The 17169-nt window shown below is 45.7% G+C and overlaps 1 non-coding gene across 1 annotated transcript; it reads right to left on the bottom strand.

Moving 5' to 3' along the window:
* Positions 1-15658: 15658 nt before the first annotated feature.
* TRNAR-UCU (transfer RNA arginine (anticodon UCU)) lies at positions 15659-15731 on the bottom strand. The gene has a single exon. It is a non-coding gene; the product is annotated as a tRNA-Arg (tRNA).
* Between the last annotated feature and the right edge of the window lie 1438 nt (positions 15732-17169).

Genomic DNA, 17169 nt, shown 5'->3' with positions numbered 1-17169 from the left:
GTCACTCAGTTCGTCCGTGTTTTGCGACGTGTTCGCCTGTTCTTCGGCTGGACTCCCGGGGATCACCCGCTGCTGGCAAGCCCACGGACTTTCAAGGGAGCGGCGCTCGTCTCGTATGGCGGCCACATCGTGACTCTTGAGGCGTCGGACTGCAACAGTGCCCGGTGAACAATTTGGTGTTTGTTTATGTACTCTCTCGTGTTTCATCTGTTGTAAAGCCTCTACGTTATTGTATACCTGTGTAATTGCATGCTTAGCGTTTGTATTCTGTGAACCTCTCGTCTATGTATTTCAAGTGATCTTGTGTATTCCTTTGTATCGTCTCTTGCTGTGCATAAATTGTGTTTTCTTTGTTACTTCTGACTCCGATCCTTACTCTGGTTTGAACCGGCGACAGCTGGGCACCAAACGACCACCCCCTTCTGTCACTACAAGGTAGTTGGATTCCGGCTGAGTTTGCCACGCAGGTCGAGGGCATCTCCTTTGCGACCGGAACAGCTACCCCCACTCACTCAAAGGGTGTCTGGGAGTGTGCGCACCGTTAAGGGCGCATCGTTAATAATACCCCCTTAATTATTAACGGGTGACAATTAATTCTGGCGTTCGCGACAGGACGTTTGGTGCACTCAAGCTTAGAGGACGGAGAACGAGTTAGAAGAGTTTACGAAGAGGTCGTAAACTGTGTAGCAGCAGAGCGATAGCGAGAGGTAGTGCCGCGCGGAAGCGTTTAGGCGAAGTTCGCTAAGCAGTGTTTAGGCTACACCCAGACGGTTCGCGCTTCAGATATGAATCTGAAAGAGTTGGTGGAGACTGGCACCCAGCTGGGGTTGTCCGGTGCCGAACTGCGCAAATGGGTTAGCCAAAGAGAAAAAGAAGAAAGAGAGAGAGAAGAAAAGGAACGAGAGAGAGCAGAAAAAGAACGAGAGAGGGCTCGAAAGGAAGCCGAGGAAGAAAGAGAGAAGGCTCGAAAGGAGCGTGAAGAGGAATTTCAGCGAGAAAAGGAATTACTTACTATGAAACTTCAGCTCCAAAACTCAGGGAACAACAACGGTTTAACTGAAGTGCATAGCTCCAGTGAAGGACATAGCAGCTTGCGGATAGACGCAAGCAAATTGATCCCGAAATACGATGAGAGAAGAGACGATCTCGACGCGTTCCTCTTGCGTTTCGAAAGGATCGCCATAAATGCTAATTGGACAGACAGTGAATGTGCTACCATCTTGAGCACTTGTCTTAGCGGCGAAGCATTAATTGTGTTTGGAAGACTTCCTCCTGAGGATGCAGGCAGCTATAACAAAGTGAAAACTGCATTACTTAAAAGGTTTAGATTTACAACGGATGGGTTTCGTGAGAAGTTCAGGACTGGAAAACCTATGGACGGTGAAACAGCAACACAGTATGTTGCGCGACTGAGTCATTATTTCGACCGCTGGACTGAACTCTCAAAAATTGAACTAGAGTACGGCGCACTTCGCGAACTCCTAATTAAGGAGCAATTCCTGGGCAGCTGTCACCCTGGTCTGTCGCTTTATTTAAAAGAAAGAAAAGCGAATAACCTGGAAGAAATGATGGAGCTCGCAGACCAGTATTTGGAAGCCCAGGGAGGCGAAAATTTGAGCAAAATTGTAAATTTGGAAACCCCTCGAAAGCCCGAATTCCGACAGCCACAACCTATTGTAAAGTCACCCCCGAGGTGCTATCTCTGTGGACAACTAGGCTACATCGCACCTAACTGCCGCAAACTCGCAACCAACAATCCATCCTCGTGTTGAAAATGCGGACAGAAGGGCCACAAAGCAATGTCGTGTCCCGACGCTGACAAGGCAGCACCGCAGGCGGCATGCGCGAGGACTCCGTCAGAGTCGGAATATCGCCTAGAGGAAGAAGATGCCGATGGCTTTGTTGAGCTTAAGAACGGCAAGAAAGTCCGCGTGGTGCACGGCCAAGAGGAGGAGGAAGCAGAGAGAGGGGTTAATCGGAAGGACAAGAAAATCCGGGTGGTGAACGCCGTAGTACATGCACAACCTAGATCTGCGGTGAATCGGATGCCGGTTTCGAGGGGAAAGATAAAAGGAAAATCTGTTTCTGTGCTACGAGATACAGGTAGCAGTGCCGTAATCGTTAGACGCAGTTTGATTCAGGAGAATGATCTGACTGGCGAGAAATGCCCTGTGAGGTTAATTGACGGCTCAATTCAGCTGCTACCTGAGGCAAAATTGGAAGTGCAGACGCCATACTATTCTGGAAAACTGACAGCCCTGTGCATGGAACGCCCTATATACGATTTAGTGTTGGGAAATATCAAGGGCGCGACATTTCCCGAGGATCCTGATCAAGGTCCCGCGCCTGTGCGCTGCAAGGAATCTAAAAAGAAAAGGGCAAGGCGAGGAAAGCAAGGCCATGAGAAGCCGGAAGAAAAGCCTCGAGACAAGAATAAGCAAATGGAGGTACCTCAGGAGGAAACCGAAAAGAAAGAGACAACACGGGAAATAAAGTCAGCAATGCCTAGGCCTTCGTTGATGCAGGCAGCCCAAGTATTCGTCCTACTTATGGGGGCGTTACTTGGGATATTTCACCTTCAGCGGAAGGAATACCGGTGCCTAGGAAAGAACACTATTACAGTGATTCTTTTTGTTGGTCTGTGCGCGTTGGCACAGGTTCCCGTGTATCCGTCGGCGCTACTGATTGTAGGGGAAATTATCGGCGCACATTGGTTGTGTGATTTGCAAGAGGATAAGTCCTGCCTCTGGGAATTTTCAGTAGCCCGATCGGGGAACATAGAAGCGTCTCAAATGCGAGAGCCTAGAGCGAAGACAGAATCTCTGGCGGACAGAAGCGTGTCACGCACTGATCGCGGGCTGTAATTACGCTCAGAATTTAGGTTCGTGCGCTTCGCATTTGAAAAGCTGTGTGTTGTTGATTTGTATGTGTATCTGACGACAGCGTGGTGCTATGTTTGTGAACATCATGGCATTGATGTGTGAATTTCGTAATGTGTTATTGCAATTTGTGAAATTTGTGCAATGTGTGTGATATGGTCATTTGCCCCATATATTTGTGAGCGCATGCATGTGCGCGCGATGTTCGTGGTTGTTGTGAATATTGTGGGACAATATTCTTTAAGGGAGGGGCAGTGTCACGAAATCGGCGCCCATTTTCAGCAAGCCGGTACAGCGCTAGGCGCGCGCGGCGTCGCGTGGAGAGCATGGAGAGAAAAGCCCCTTCCCCGCGCGGGAGAGCGCCTAGCTTTGTACGCGTTGTTGTCACCCTCTTTCCCCTTGTCCGGGGAAGACGGTGATTCATCGGACTGGAATCAGCCAGAAAATTCTAGCATCCTCTATGGGACCTAGCCAATGACGACGCGCGGCTCGACGGGAGGAGAAGAGGGAGCTATAACCAGCGAAGCTATGTGTGTGTGCGCGCTAGCTTTGGCGCGTGTTAACAAACAGACGCGGCGCGCCCTATTTAAAGCGACCGCACCGCTTGTTGAGTCAGCCAGTCACTCAGTTCGTCCGTGTTTTGCGACGTGTTCGCCTGTTCTTCGGCTGGACTCCCGGGGATCACCCGCTGCTGGCAAGCCCACGGACTTTCAAGGGAGCGGCGCTCGTCTCGTATGGCGGCCACATCGTGACTCTTGAGGCGTCGGACTGCAACAGTGCCCGGTGAACAATTTGGTGTTTGTTTATGTACTCTCTCGTGTTTCATCTGTTGTAAAGCCTCTACGTTATTGTATACCTGTGTAATTGCATGCTTAGCGTTTGTATTCTGTGAACCTCTCGTCTGTGCATTTCAAGTGATCTTGTGTATTCCTTTGTATCGTCTCTTGCTGTGCATAAATTGTGTTTTCTTTGTTACTTCTGACTCCGATCCTTACTCTGGTTTGAACCGGCGACAGCTGGGCACCAAACGACCACCCCCCTCTGTCACTACAAGGTAGTTGGATTCCGGCTGAGTTTGCCACGCAGGTCGAGGGCATCTCCTTTGCGACCGGAACAGCTACCCCCACTCACTCAAAGGGTGTCTGGGAGTGTGCGCACCGTTAAGGGCGCATCGTTAATAATACCCCCTTAATTATTAACGGGTGACACTTGGACATTCAAAACAAGACGATGAACAATAAAATGTGCCAGCTCACTTTCACGTGACACGGCGGGTTAAAACTTTTTCAGTTTTACCAAACTGTCAAGCACATGAATCCATTGTGGCTGCTCGGGGAGTGTCATATGCACTTCCCTGAACCGCACAACACTGTGTATGAAATGTTCTCGTACAGGATTGACTTGTATATCTGCATTGTTAAACTGCATTCTAGTTTTCCACAAGCTGTGGAGGCCCATGAGCATTATTGTATCAAAGGGAAACTCCTCTGTATAGGAAAAGGTAAAAATCATATGCCATATGCATCTAGAGGTAGCTCTTTTTTTTTAAGTTCTCTGAAGCACATCCCAGAAAAAAATGGCATCCCAACAGTCCAAAAACACGTGTTCTATCGTCTCTGGTCTGTTACACAAGAAACAGTTTGTTGACCAAAGGACGAACAGGCCTTTAGCGTGCATCCATGTTTTGACTGCTAATGTGCTAGTGTGGAGTTTAAAGAAAAATGATTTGACTGGTGGTGATATTTGCATCTTCTTAACTCTCTTGAGTACATCATCTCCTGGGCCTGGACAGTGCGACAAACGGTATATCGGTACAGGAAGCATTGTGTCCACTAGGTCCGCATCCAATGTTTTCCGCTTAACATTGCACAAATACTCCATGGAAAAGCGCACATGCAGCAATCTGTACGCGAGCACCACTTCTCGCAAGTAACCTTTTACTGTACCACCTACATTGAGACACGAACTGACAAGAAAATTAGGAAGGAGTCGACCAAGCCGAACTTGGATTACTGTTCTGAGGAAGACATCATTTTGATCACGAAGGTACATGAAACGCGAGACAACTTGTCGCGAAAATAAATGCGCCAGACCAAGCCCTCCTTTTTGTACGGAAAGAAACAAATTTTTCGGCTCGTCCTTTCCCAGGTGGACGCCCAAATGAAAACGGCAAAAACACGGTGAAGTTTTTGTATGTTTGTCCTCGAAGCACTGAGCACATTCATCACGTACCACACTTTAGCAGTAAGGAACAGATTACATATAGTGGCACGCAAGAACATGCACGACTGCCTTCCTTGCCACGCATCACTTTTTTCCTTGCACGTATTACGTTTGACAGAGACTAGCCAGATGATGCTTATCATTATGCGCCTAGCCGGTGCACACAATAGCATTGATCTCCTTTTGTCCCTTTTACTGACAGCCGCGTGGAGCCGAGCTAAGAAACGACAGCTGTGCTCATTGCACGCTTCTACTCAAATCCACGCACAGGAATGCACTTGACAGCTTTATTTATCGCGTTATGTAGCGCACCTTTCTCAAAATTTAACTATTGAAAACCACACACCAAAACAATGAGCAGAATGATCGGTTACAGTCACCATATTTAACTGGTCATGTTTAACCTACAATTGCTTAAGAATATCATGTTTTTACAAATATATGACCGCGAACCCTTGTTGTCATTATTTGTTGCTCATGCCAGCCGCTTGCGTGCGGCCTTATCACTTGGCATGTACAGGAGAGAATTTATATGTGTCCTTTGTTTATTTACGCCCAGTGTCGCCGAGGTGCGGCCTTGGTGCGGCTTTATCATCTTCCATATCGCACAAAGTGAGCAGAAATGTATATATATTGATAGCAGCCACTCGCGTCTTTTCCAGAATCTTCTGTGCTCTGCTAGTCACCTTTAGCAACTTTATCTGAATGATTCTTCGTCCACTTTAAGTTGTGCACTGACGAGTGCAACGGGCATTTGGTCGTCGAGCATGCGTGCGGTTATCGCCTACGCCTGGTTGCTTAGTTTTTTGGTAGCGCAAGTCAGGCATAATAAAATGTTGATTTCAGTGCTGCTGCGCCTGTCGCTTCTTCTGTGCCCAAAGCCCTGTCACCCCCACGTGACATGTGGTGAACGTACACAATCTTGTCAACATAAAGTACGTGCGTACAACCGGAGATGGCGCCCGTCGAACAGAAACCGCGCGTGGTTTTCTTTCAGCCCACAAGCCCCCACCGTCCAATAACGGCTTGTCGAAGATGTGAAAGGTTGCCTTGAACTCTTCTAAAGCATGGCGATATTAAACCCTAGGAACAACGATGGGAAGCTTAAGAAAGTGTACTCCGGGGATCTGCCCAGACATGCTTCAAAAGTCACGAAGCTATTTGCAGCACTGCGAATTGTGCAAGAAGTTTATTTTCTAGGACTTAACGAGTTACAGTTATTAGAGTTTCATAGGAGTTTATGGTCAATTACAGCACCCGGGTGGCCAAATCCTGTTCTGGTGATGGAGTGCGTTTCCAGAGGTCGTCTCCGGCCTCAAGCCGCACCGCAAACCTGTTCAGGCAACTCCATCGACACACGGATATCTTGATTGCGAAAGCATTACTTCGTATGTGCAAAGATTTCTGTCCGCAGACCGATTCCAGAGGCTTCGTCTTCATACCGCGTCCGGAGGCCGAGGCCGCCGACCGGTCAGCAAAAATCGTGTGCGCATCAGTTGTGAGTAATTGAGAAGCCGTAGAGGTCACTGAATGGTCTCTATCGATAGAGGGTGAGGTAATGTTGTGTCCGCAAAATAATTAGGTGAATAGGTTAATTAGGTAACTAATTAGAGGCAGAAAATATAAAAGCAATGCTCTTATAACAAATGGCTTGGCGCTACATTTTAATGTATAAGATACTAAAATAGTTATTTAAATCAGTCAATTAAGGTGACGTGAAGGATGTGACGTGACCCAACCTGAAATTGAGCTAAAAACGGGCATAGGAAGGGATTGGCACGAATGTTAAAATACCAAAGACTAAAGTAGTTAATTAAGGCAGTCTATTAAGGTAACGTCAAGAATAGGACGTCATGCAACCGGAAGTAGAGCCGAAAAAGGGCATAAGAAGGGATTCGCGCGCAATTTGAAAGTACCGAATACTAAAATGGGTAAAGAATATTAAATTAATGTGACGTCAAGAATGTGACATCACGCAATCGGAAGCAGAGCCGAAAAAGGGCATAGGAAGAGATTAGCGCGCAATTTGAAAGTACCAAAGAATAAAATGGGTAAACAAGAAATGAATTAAACGACTAGAAGCAACCAGAAGCAACCAACAGCAGCATCCGTGCTTTCGCATTACTCCAATGCAGATTCTGCAGTGCTCTTTATTTTTTTAATCCTCGCACCACCGGAATTCGAACTAAATTCCTCTTACACGCGGGCATTAGAGCTCGCTTATAGGGCGTATTCAGAAACATGGAATTGGAGCAGTTAGGGATAAGGGTCGATGGTGAATACCTCAGTAATCAGCGATTCGCTGGTGACACTGCCTTGCGAAGTAACTCAGGAGATTACAACAATAACTGATGGGCACGTTGGTCAGACATAGTTTTCGAGTGCGACAGCGCAATGGCACGAATCGTTTCTTGTTCTGTGGCCTCGTGCCGTTGCGCTGTTGCACTTGAAAACTATGTCAGGAGATTAACTGCAAAGAATGGATGATAACCTATAGACAAGAAAATCAGAAAGTTAAGCCTAAAAATCAATATGCTGAAGGCTAAGGTAATATTCGACAGCCTCGGGAAAGAAGAGCAGTTTACCTTATGTAGTGAAGCACTGGAAGTAGTATCGAATATGTCTACTTAGGGCAAGTAGTAACCGCAGATTCGGAACAGGAAAGGGAAATAACAAGGAGAATAAGATTGGGATGGAACGCATTAGGTAAGTATTCGCAGGTTATGGCTTGTAGCTTGTCGGCATCATCCAAGAGGAAAGTATGCAACCGTCGCATCTTACCAGTGCTCACCTATGGGGCTTAAACGGGGAGGTTAACAAAAAGGGTTCTGCTTAAGTTCAGGACAACGCAGAGAAGTATTGAAGGGAAAATGGTTGGGGTAACATTAAGAGATAGGAAGCGTGCAGAGTGGGTCAGAGAAAAAACTGAAGTTACTGGCCACTTAGTCGAAATCAATAATAAGAAATGGGCATGGGCAGGACATGTAGTGTGAAGAGAGGATAACCGATGGTCTCTAAAAGTAACCAATTGGAAAACACAAGTGTAGCATAGGGCGGCAAAAAGCTAGTTGGGTGGATGGAATTAAAGCTCGCAAGGGTCGGGTGGTTGCAACTATAGCACAGGATCGGGGTAATTGGAGGAATATGGGAGAGGTCTTCGCCCTGCAGTGAGTATAACCAGATTGATGATGATGATGATGATGATGTAATTTATGTAGTGTTTTCATCACTATTTAATTCCTCTGAGCCTCATGTGACGTCCATCTCCTTTCCATCTCCACCGAGCCATGAGGAAAGAAAACAGGGCTGCGTGGTCACCGCAATAATCTTGCGCCCCGAAATACAGATGCTTGTGTTTTCTAGAGTGCACGGCTGCATGGGTAAGCGAGGATGGGAAATAGGTTGCTGCTTCGTCTCTACACTTACCAGAAGAGACAGGTGAAATGGCATGAAAGTACGTTTGGATTTAATGACAGCTTTCTCTCAGGCATTGGGGAAAAAACGAAAACATTTATATATATCAGAGCCACAGAGGGCTTATTAAAATTGAGATCAGTTGTCTGATAACTTTAGCAGCGGCAGGAGGCGCAGCAGAGATTAACAAGTTTGCTTAATTGAATCAATCGCTCCGCAAAGTGAAAGAGGGGCTAAGTGCAACCACACCATGGCAGTCACTTTCCAGGCTGTCCCTCATCAAATTGCTGGAGTGTGCGCATGAAAAATGAATGGAATGCACCTCGCCTTTCAAAGGTATCCCTGCAAGCTTTATTGCTTTCCAAGCGGGCCGGTCTCCAAGTCGGCTGCAGCACCTGCTACGGGGCGTTTCCCATCGTTGAAAGAGCCTCATTTTTCGATCACACGAGATCAGTTTTCACGGGAAGCCTAAAGAGCTGGTTCGGTCGAAAAGCCAGCTTAACACCTTAGTTTTGGCTCGCGTTTTTTTTTTTTTATGAGTTATTCGAATTTTTCGGAACGTGGAAAGAAAAACGACCTGTACTTGGTAGTTAAGTGCTACGTAATAGATCAAACTGTGATGGGTGACTGCTATTTATTAGGTAAGCCTTAACTGTTAATTAATTATCAATGAATAAAACAATGAGACAATAAAGAATAATAAAATTTCAACTGCTACATAATAAAAATAAAAAGCTGACAAATAATAAAAACTAAAAGTGGCGACTCGTAGTATATCTTCTTTCGATGGCTACGGCAATGCTACAGGTATGTTCCCAGGTTATTTCTTCGTCTGGAAGTGTCAGCAGTCGCCAGCAATAGCTTCGGAGCGTAATTCCGCGACGAGCCGGTCCCGCTGAACTTCCGAAATGTTCTGAATTCACAGGCTGGCGCAAGTTTATTCAACTGGACTGTGAAGCCCGAACTCAGCTGCCGCTGACTGAACCGATATCATTCGGTAACAAGCGACGGTCTGGGAGCGTAGTGCTTTCCTCAGTGCACTTAGACTTCCTTGAAAGAAGACCTGGCGGGTGCCGTCGGCAACAGCAAGCTGCGGACAGTGACGTGAGCTTTCTCACCGATAGCAGTTAAGCACACTTGCAGTTTCTTCTCATCCTTGATGTCTTTGGTAAAAGCGAATAACTCGAAACGTTCCAGGCACACCTCGAAATGGCCGCTGTCCGACAAGAACACCGGTAGCGTCCCGACGGTTGTCATCTAAGACGCCAGGCGTGCGTCCCACCCTCCTCGCCACTTGTATTCAGACACCAGAGTCATGGAACAGGCTGGTTGGTTACTGGTAGTAGTAGCAGTAGTATAAAACCTTTTTTTTTTTCTTTTCTTTTTCAAAATGGGAAGGGGTTTGGGGGTTGGGGTCTTGAGCTGCAGGTGGTTTTCTAGGTACAGGATCCCATTGGTTCTTGCTGCCTCTTCGGTCCGCTCAACATAGCTAATCTTCTGATCTTGCGGGTCGGAGCTGAACAGAAGCCCTTCCAACTGCTCGAATGACAGGTTTGTTATTTTGGGCTCTATCGGGCACGCCCGACAGCCCCATGTGGAGTTGTAGAGGGTCTCCGCACCACTCGCATTCTGGAGTGTATTGCGTAGGCCAAATCTTACTGTATATGCAGCGACTTGGGTATGAGCTTGTTTGTAGCCGCCTCCAGTTAGTTGCTTGATGTCTTGTGAGTGTCTTGTGGGGAAGCGGGTATTTACGGCTTCCTAACTTCCAAAACATGGTGAGTTCTCCGTTACTGTTGGGAGTAGTGTTCGTTTCCCCCTTGTCGTCGCTAGCTCGGTTTGTGTAACCTCGAACTATCGCGTCGACTTTAAGGCTTCCCTCCACTCCTTCGTGCCCAGGTGCCCATACCACATTCAGCTTGTTTTTGAGTTTTAGCGCTTCCCTGAGGAGTGTGCCGGCCTGCCTGCTTATCCTTCCCCTTAGGAAGCTTCTGCATGCGGCCTGTGAGTCTGTTACTATTGTATAGCTCTAGTTGTTTCTGCTTTCTTTCGTCATGGTTAAGCTATTGCCACCTCCTCCACCGTGTTTATATCCCCGGTCATAATGGACATGCAGGATATTCCTTTTCCCTCGTTGTTAACGACGGCTATGATCGCTGCTTTTCTGTCTCTGTACGTGGAAGCATCCACGTAGAGGACATTTGATTTCTTTGCTAGGCTTCGGCCTAGAGCTCTTGCCCTATCCTCTCTCCTCCCTGTGTTGTGCAAGGGGCTCATGTTTTTGGTATAGGGCTGACCACGAACGTTTCAATAATCTTTTGTGGTATGTCAGTCAAGTTTTAGATCTCCCTTATCGCGTCTCGGTGACCAAGTCTTGTTAGTACATGCCTTCCTACCTTGGATTGTGCTAGCCTGACTTTCTGAAAGAATGCGGCCGCTTCGCTGTGTTAGTTATAGCCGTTGAATACTCCTAGTTCCATGAGCTAGGTACCCATTTAGCAGACTTAGCTACCTATTGTAAACTGCTGTTCCTTCCCGAGACTGTTGAACAATACCTTAGACTTCTGCATATTGCGTTTTAGACCTGCCTTTTCATGTCTAAATCATCAGTTATTCATTGCAGTTCATTGCCTGAGTTACATATCAAAACAATGTCAGCGATTAGCAAATTACTGATGTATTCTCCATCAACCTTTATCCCTAATTGCTCCCGTTCTAAGTCCCTATATACATCCTCTAAGGAAGCTGTGAATAGTACTGGGGAAATCGCGTCTCCTCTCCTAAAGCCATTCTTTATTGGAATTTATTTCGTTCTTTACCCAGAACTATGGTTAGTGTGCAGCCTCTATAGGTACCTTCCAGTACTTTCACATACGGCAAATCCACACTGATTTCGCAATGCCTGCATGAGTGCCGACGTTTCGACAGAATCAAATGCTTTTTGGTAATCAATGAATGCTATACATGAGTGCTGGTTATATTCCAAACATTCTTCTATCACTTGATGGTATGGATACAATCGATAGTAGAGTACCCTTTCCGAAATTCTGCTTGGTCCAGAAAGCAAGAAATCCTCAAAGATGAAAAATCAACGAAAAAGACAACGCTTATGGTTTTCTATATCTCCATGAGTTCCCCACTCTCCACGAACAGCCCCGTGATGATGTGGAAGACTGGCTTGACCTTTCCTAATGTGTAGCAAAATTCCCCTCCATGATGAAGCGAAGATAAGGCAACTTCACTTCGTACCGCAGAGATCTGCCGGGATTTGAAATGAAAATCGTGAAGCTTTGCTGAAGGAAGGCGACACATTTAGGAAGAAGATTTTGAAAACTTCCCACTCAAAAACACAATCCTCAGACGAGACCGTCCTCGCCTATGTCGAAGAAATAAAGAGGCCTTTTTGCCGCACGGACATCAACAGGATCGAAAAGAAGGAAGTGGCATTTTTATTGTGACAACACCATAAGAATTCACTTACTGCAGGCCTGTAGTAACACGCCTACTCAAATTTGTGGCCTAGTTCGCAAAAGTAACGCCGACCATCGAGAAGACTAATGACGTTGAATGCGCCAGTACAATTGACCATTTCAAGCTTTCTCCGCAATCGGCTATCACGTCCCTTCATGCGTGATAGTTTCTGGAACTTCATCCACAATGTATATTCTATAAAGAGCTGCATCGGTTTGTGGCGTCTTAACAGCAGCCTTAGTTGAGTAAGTATTGTGAGGATTAGAGCAATAAAAAACAAAAAGGAATAAGAGACAAAAATCATCTTAAAAGAAGTCATGGACACCACTTCCAAACAGGGCGAAAGCTTCTTCGTGGCTCTAGATCTGTAAGGTGCATTTGATAATATCGGCCCCCAAATCAAGATATAAAAACCTTAACTGCCAGGAGGAATCTTTAGCTACGTGAACCATAGGAATGGGACAAATCCGGTCGTATGCGGTACGCATGTCCAACAAAGATATACCGCAAGGATCTGTAGTCTCTCCAGGGTTATTCAACATCGCCATGCTAAACTTAGTCCAAAAGCTCTTAAAACGCAAAGATATCGGCTTCACCTTCTATGATGACGTCCTAACCGTATAGGCTATCCTTATAGTCTATGTCTAAATTTCTGCTTTTAAGCCACCAAAATTCCAATTACTTTTTTGCTAACTTGCACCACAGGATCATTTGTCCGACCACTGTTGTCCACAAGCCCTAAGGCCTGGGGAAGGGGCGGGGGGGGGGGGGGGGGGTGGAGATGACTGCACCTGCATTGACATGCGGATAGATACCATCACATTCGTGTACAAGATGTTCAACTTTTTCTTCTAATTTGCCGCTTACATGTATCCACGCATGTATGGTTTCTAGCTTTGAAACGGAAGAACAAACGCACAAAAAAATACACCCTGAGTGAAAAAAAAAATGATAGGACAAGTGCTTACTCTCATCTATTTTATTTGCGACCATGCCAGCAAATATATAGGGAAGCGAAGATATGCGCAGATACAAACAACTTCAAACCCACCCACTTTTCACAAAACACTTTCAACATAATTTTCCTTCAAAATACTTATCGATGTTTCGCTGACGTACTCTTCTCCCTTCTTTCTAATATGGTATGCTTCTAGCAGTTTTCGTTCCGTTCTCTCACGAACCCTTCCCATTATCTTAGTCTCATTCAGCCGTGGCTTAAACACCCCGCAATCCGCTCAATGCTGCGCTGAATTGGTTCCTCCGCACCATTGTGCACGCAAATCATCCCTTTGCCCCGTAATTAACACAGCGGCCTATTTGGCATATGTAGGCCTTCCCGAATGTTAATGGAATCTCATATACTACTCCAGTAGAGCAGTTGGCTAACTTCTTAGCATGCTTCTTAATACAACCACTCTTTTTTCTGCTCACAAATGCGTGAGCAAAGTCGACACTTGGTGCATAATATTCTGCACGCTTTCAGCATTATCGGAATGGGCTTGTTTTTAAGCACGAAGTCCCGTTACACGATTTACAGAGAGGCTTAGCGCGAGAAAGGACGAGGACAAGAGGGGCACACAGTACGAGCGCTAAGCTTGTCCTCGTCTGTTCTCGCTCTAAGCCTTCCTGTAAATCATGTCCAACTAAGTGGCCCAAAACTCTACTTTGCTCACGTCCCTTTACAGGGCAAAAATTATGAACAGACCTGTCGCGAGCCTGTGTCTGGGGTCTGCACTCATTCCAGTTTTGATAAGAAAGGCATCGGCACTCTTCGCCGGGTACCCCAGCGCGGCCATTGTACCTGCTAGGGGGCCCTTCTGCAAAAAAAAAAAAAAAAAAAAAAAGAATGAAAACAAGCCTTGGTTGGGTAACAGAGCTCACTGGAAAAGAACACGGCCAAAGCAGTTGTGATTTCGTATCTCCACAAGGTTGCTCATCATGAGAAGAAGGTGGGAACCCGACATGGCATTCCAGTGGTGTTTTCAGCCTCAAAAAAACTCTCTCGACTTCGCTCACGCATTTCCTGTGCAGAAAAAAGAATGGTTGCAATAAAAACAATGCTAAGAAGCTTGTCAACTGCTGTACTGGAGTCAAATATGAGATTCTGTTAACATGCTGGAAGGCCGACATATGAAAATAGGGCGTTTTGTCAATTACTGGGTAAAGGGTGATTTGCGTGCACAACGGTGCGAAGGAAGCAATTTTGCTGAGAATTGCGCAGACTGTGAGGCTTGTGACCCACATCTGAATGATGCTAAGATTTTGGGAAGGGGTCGTGACAAGACAGCATGAGAACTGCTAAAAGCATACCATATTAGGAACAAGGGGGAAGAGTGCGTCAGCGAAACATCGACAATGCTTTTGAAGGAAAATCTGGTTATCTTGAACGTGTTTTGTGAAAAGCCGGTGGGTTTGAAGTTGTTCGTTTTTGCGAATATTTTCGCTTCAATATATATTTGCTGGCGTGATTCTGATGCTACTCTCGAGTTTTAAACGAAAGTCTGCCATGCAGTAAATGCTATTATTCTTAATGTTTATCAACTTCCGATGAAATTATTTGTTATACCCGTTAAACAATAACAGAAATCAATGCTTGCAAGCTTCGGTCTCCATAATACTCGAACCTTTCACGGCCAGCAAATTATGCAGTAGAGTGTCACAAATTATGAAATACTGTTTCACTTAAACCTAACACGATGAACCAGTTCTCATTCCGTCTAGATTCTACTTCGGAAAATTTGCTTTATTATAACACGGAATCAAATCGGTGACAATGCTTTCATTCCAACTTCTGCCGAACATGCGTGTTTCTGTGTTCTTCTTTTTGGCTGATTTAAACTGTTTTTCCGTCTCTTTCTTTATTTATGCATTTGGCGTAATTTAAATATCCGTGTATCTGTATGGCTATTTTAATTGCTACACATTTATTAGATTTTTTGTTGTCCTTGATCCTTGTTATGCTTTACGACTAGGCTCAGCGTGTCTACAATATTTTCGAAGTGTTCCATAATGCATCCCTTAAGCGCTTCTCCACTGCTTTATATCGATATGTATTGGATGGGCTTAAAATAGCTTCGTCTGCTGGCCCAACATTTTAACCCTTGTAAAATGCTTCTAACGGGCTCTTCACGGTAATAAAATGTAACTAATTGATTGACTGATTGAACTGCCTCCAAACTAAAGTAATAAATGCCCGTCGATTGTTTCGCAAAATAATGACCGAAAATTCCCACTGATAGGGACAAAGACTCCCAAAGTGGTGTTGATTAGCTGGACATTGTTGTGAAGAGTTTGATGCAGTTTTAGAAATTTTCAGCAAATTCCTTTTTTTTTTCCTGTTTACAAAGCTTCTCTTATATTCCTGGAACGTTTTTCATTACACTTAAGGCTACTGAATTATCACATGGGCAATTTAGTCGTCGAGAGTGGGGAGAAACTACGCGAAGCGCGCATACCGAGTTTTGCACGGCTTTCCGCTCTATCTCGTATAACAATAAGTTCGAACTAAATGGCAGCGAACGTCTTCTGCCTATGAAGAGCGCCGGAATCAGGCGCAATCAAAAGCGAAAAGTGCCACAATTAGGTATTCCTACTGCAAATCATGAAACCGGTATGGTACGAATTTACGAGCATTTGCCTGGTAAAAGGTTAGCCATCTCAATCGACAGCATCATCCCTGCCGGGATTCGAACCCGGGACCTTTGGATTAGAAGTCCAACGCGCTATCCACTGCGCCACAGGGACTGCACGTATTACGCTTGACGGAGACTAGCCAGATGATACTTCTCATTATGCGCCTTGCCGGTGCACACAATAGCATTGATCTCCTTCTGTCCCTTTGACTGACAGCCGCGTGGAGCCGAGCTAAGAAACGACAGCTGGCCTCACTGCACGCTTCTACTCAAAACCACGCACAGGAATGCACTTGATAGTTTTATTTCTCGCGTCATGTAGCACAACGTTCTCAAAATTTGACAAATGAGAAGCACACAAACAAATGAACAGAAAGATTGGGTATGGTTAACATACTTAACTGGTCATATTTTTTTTTTTTGCTGGTAAAAGTTTTAGGCTAACAACATGGCTTACAATTTCATACGAATGTTATGTTTTTACAGATATATAGCCGCGAACTCTCGCTATCATAATTTGTTGCTGATGGCAGCCGCTGGCGTGCGGTCTTAGCACGTTGCATATACCGCAAAGAAACTGCAAGTGCACTTTCTTTATTTACGCCCCGAGACGCAGACATGCGGCTTTATCATCTTCTTTGCCGCAAAAAGCGCACTGAAACGTATTCATAATAATGCCAGCCACAGCGTCTTTTCCACATTGTTTCAGGCTTTGCTTGTCACCTTTATCTAAATTATTCTTCGTCGACTTTAAATTGTGCGCTGACGAGTGCAACGGGCATTTGGTCGTCGAGCGTGCTTGCGGTCATCGCTGACGCCTATTTGCTTAGTTTTTTGGTAGCGCAAGTCACCCCAATAAAATGTCGATTTCAGTGCTGCTGCACCTGTCGCTTCTTCTGTGCCATATCCTGTCACCACCACGTTACATCTGGTGATGGTGAAGAATCTCGTCAACTTAACGTACGTACGTACCACCGAAGATGGCGCACGTCGAACAGAAACCGCGCGTGGTTTTCATTCAGCCCACAAGCCCCCACCGTCCAATAACGGCTAAACGAAGATGTGAAAGGTGATTGAACGCTTCTAAACCATGGTGACATTAAACCCTTGCAACAACGAATCTAAGCTGAAGCAAGTGTACTCCAGTGATCTGCCCGGACATGCATCGAAAGTCACGATGATATTTGAAGGACTGCGAATCGTTCAAGTAGTTTATATGTAAGGACTTTACCAGAGAAAGAGAGCGATTTTTTAAAGCTACTACGACGGCTCATCTGTAAAGCGGTAGCCTGTGTCAGTGACGTAGATCGGGAGAACTACTCCGGTTGCTACCATTGTACCAACAGTCCCACGTAGCGATGGTCTCGGACATCGTCCGCGACGAAGTGCAGAAGGTGCTTGGCAACCCTACTTTAACGGAGACAACGCATCAACCACAGACCATGAACTACGCCGCCGTATTACGTTGTTCGCCACCTTACCAACAGACGCAAACCCTCATCGTTTCCACCCTGTTCGCGAACACTGCCTTTTGCCCCCTGCCCGACCAT

This window comes from Amblyomma maculatum, chromosome 8, assembly GCF_055883805.1.
Source record: "Amblyomma maculatum isolate TAMU_Amacu chromosome 8, ASM5588380v1, whole genome shotgun sequence".
Taxonomy (NCBI): domain Eukaryota; kingdom Metazoa; phylum Arthropoda; class Arachnida; order Ixodida; family Ixodidae; genus Amblyomma; species Amblyomma maculatum.
The sequence above is the reverse complement of the archived record's forward strand: the minus strand, read 5'-3'. Positions and strand labels throughout refer to the sequence as shown.